The sequence below is a fragment of the Zingiber officinale genome, chromosome 10A (assembly GCF_018446385.1).
Source record: "Zingiber officinale cultivar Zhangliang chromosome 10A, Zo_v1.1, whole genome shotgun sequence".
NCBI classification, from domain to species: domain Eukaryota; kingdom Viridiplantae; phylum Streptophyta; class Magnoliopsida; order Zingiberales; family Zingiberaceae; genus Zingiber; species Zingiber officinale.
Genome location: NC_056004.1, coordinates 56,182,786 through 56,186,187, shown reverse-complemented (window position 1 = coordinate 56,186,187; position 3,402 = coordinate 56,182,786). Strand labels below are relative to the sequence as shown.

Here is a 3,402-nt window from a genome sequence, read left to right as displayed (position 1 = left end):
TATTAATAACACCAGTTTTGGCAGCGATAAATGACCGATGTAATATTACTTTATAACACCGGTTTTACATCGGTGGAAAACCGATGTAATATGTATATTTTTTAACAGCACAGATTTGATTTTAAAACCGACAATAACAAAAAAAAATACACAAATATTCACAAATTATACAAATATTCTTCATTCAATAATATCCATAAAATATATAAATATTCACAAATTATATAAATAATCTTCTTACAACAATATCCATAAAATACCCAAACATTCTTTTTACATCAAAAGCTAGCTAATAGATATCAAAATCAAAGTATAACATTCTGTTAACACATCAAGGTACAACTGTCTCAAATGTAATCTAGCATGCATTCAGCCCACTCGAACCGCACTTCATCAATTTCAACTCTGGAGTACTTGAGATTTGTAAACTGTAAAAACACATAAATAATATATTAGTAAATCAAGACCAAAAATCATAGTTGAAAAAGTAGTAAGAGCACCAGGTAACAAGATGACTAATTTAAATGCTTAAAAAGAGACATATTCATCATTTATCTCAATCACATCAATGCTTACTTCAATGCTTGCAATAAGGATCTTCAGTGATTCACAAGGTATCAGAAAGTTGAATTTGCAGTTACAAATGAAGTAAAAGAATCATATTCAGCTGTCAAAAGATAACTAGGTCCATGCTCTTAGAGAGAACCATACAAAACAAAATGAAAGGTTTTGAACATAAAAAAAAAAAAATGTTAGTCATGCCAAGACTGAGATCACTCATCTATCTATCATTTCAACCTAATAAATTAGTTAGTTTGGTTTTACAAAGTCTCCCAATTGTGTAGGAAGATCACAGAAGAATATTCCTGATAAAAGTTAACTTTCTTTAGTAGAAACAACCAATAGCGCTATAACAAATCCAGGAACAGCAACCAACCATTAGTCACTAATATATGAAGAGATTGCAAATGGAAGTGAACTTAAAGAAACAAAAAGAGCAAATAAAAATCAACTAGACAGCAATGGATCCAACATAAAAAATTATGCAAAAACTAATAAATAATAATAAGGGTTACAAATCACTCCTACACAATCAACACTACACTTGCTTCCAACTAAGAGAGCCTATAATTAAACAATCAAAAGTGTACCAATAATTCTCCTTTCTGATAAATAGCTGTAATAATAAATCAAAAGCATAGCATGTTGTGCTCATATAGCTAACAATAAAAGTGAAACAAAAAAATATAGCTCTTGGGAATTAACTGACACGTATGGTAAACATGACCACCAAATCAAAGATGAAGTGTGTGAAAAATACCTTTGGTTTCTCTTCCTCCTTTGGTTTCAGTAGCTCTTCCTTTGAAATAGCTTTCCCTGCAGAAAATAATTCAGTCACTCAGCAGTCAGAAACATGCAAATATAAAACTACAAAACCGGTAGAATCTGGGCTTCCAAATGTACATGAAAAAATTTCAAATTCAATGTTGTGTCAGAGAACTCAAACCTTTTGCATCACGATATACTGGTTCTGCACTTTTACCACTCAAACTAGGATCCAAGGATGCAAATCTGGGACAAAAAAACAAAGAATAGTGAACATATATATACCAGTCATGAAGGCATACTCAGCCGATGTCGTATCCTTTTCCCAGTCCTTCCATCTGTGTATCTGCCCAAGAGAAGATTATCAATGCAAAGTGGATACTGCAACAGCTAAACTAAATCATCCTCAGGCAATGCTATGGAATTATTCAGAATGATACATAATGTAATCCACTACTCTGTCACTACAGATTCACCTTTGCTCTTCCAAGGACCATTATAAGAGCACTATTTACCAGATGAAACATAGCCAAAAAGAAGATCAGAATGTGCAACTGGTGCAAGCCTATGGCAGTAATCAGTTGCTCCTTTTCCTACAAGTGATCGCAACTGAACATTTTAGTGAAAGCTTCTTAGATTTTGTTTACAATAGATTATTTTCAACCAAACAATCAGAGAATTGGAAGTTGCTGTGCACTACTCACTGGGGGGCATTCAACCACTGAATCACCAGCAGCTAAAATCCTGCGCTTCAGGTGTGACTCCGTCAGCACCAGCGCGAGCAGCCGCCTTTTATTTCTGCCAGTTGACTCTGCATCAGGGCGACATGGCAGCATAGAATCTGCAACTGCCTTTGGCATGCAGATTTTCGCGATCTGGTCCTGACTAAATGTCAACAGCAAGGAGATGAAGCTGAGAATCATCAACTCTACGAAAACCACAATGGATCACAGAGTTACAGTAATTCATCTATTTCGGATACCATGCACGTCGAAAGAGTGCTCCAATTTAGGTATGAACTTTCTGGTTTTACCGGCTTTCACCTTCTCAAGAACTTCAAAAAGAGTTCTCTTTTGCCTCTTGATAAACCACTGACAACGAAGTCAAAGCAGATGTAACTGTCAGTCATATGAGAAAATGATGCTAATGCAGGACAAGATGGAGTAGCATAATTCCAAGCTAGGAAAAAGATAAGCCATTCAAGGATCTGAAGTATGAAATTATCAGGACAATTTCTCACTTGCCGCCCCAGACATTCCAGAAATTGAAAAATGATTAATCTTTAAGATATAAACTGAGAATTTATATCAACAGTTAAAACCTAAATCCGGTGTGGCCATACATAAAGAAAGCAACAGTTAAACAAAAAACAATTGACTAATCAACTTAACAACAATCAAATAAAACCTAACTATGCATAAAAGCTAAACATGTATCACATTGTCACCCTATGATACAAGATTAACAATCATACATAAATAAAACTAAACAAAGTAAAGCTAAACACTCCACATGTATCATAAGGAAATAACACATAGATTAAACACAAAAGTAAACTAACAACTAAACATGAAACATTTAATAGGAAAATAAACTAACTATCCAAACCACTATTCCGCGATCAACTCCAATCGACTACCTCCTTTGTCACAAGGGGGCCCGGAGATGGAACCAGCAACGCCGGTGGACAGCAATACAGATGACTAAACTGATCCCGGACAATGATACATAATGGCTGGTTCTTCTCGCAGTTAAACACTTCAGTGAAGAGCAACAGATTACACAAAAATTACTGTCCTCACCCTCTGATCTACTGATTCCACCAACACAAACTACGCGAAGTTGAATAGCAGAGAGATGAAATGAAGCTTGCTGCCAAAATTGAAGATTGAAGTTGCTGGGATCATGCCAGCATTCGCAACCACGTTCGTGGAAGTCCACAACAACCTCAGTGTTGGATTTCAGTAAGGCTTCACCAGAGAAGATGTTCAAGGCCAGCTCCGTCCTCCTTTGAGTTTCCCTGCTCTCGCTACCACATCGGCAAGGGATTTCAGACTTGGTCAAATCAGAGATGAG

At 35.9% G+C, this 3,402-nt stretch overlaps 1 long non-coding RNA gene across 1 annotated transcript; it reads right to left on the bottom strand.

Moving 5' to 3' along the window:
- Window positions 1-373: 373 nt before the first annotated feature.
- On the bottom strand, window positions 374-1,792 carry LOC122027901. The gene is made up of 3 exons (XR_006124569.1): window positions 1,508-1,792; window positions 1,322-1,377; window positions 374-428 (listed from the first exon to the last, which is right to left on the bottom strand). It is a non-coding gene; the product is annotated as an uncharacterized LOC122027901 (long non-coding RNA).
- Between the last annotated feature and the right edge of the window lie 1,610 nt (window positions 1,793-3,402).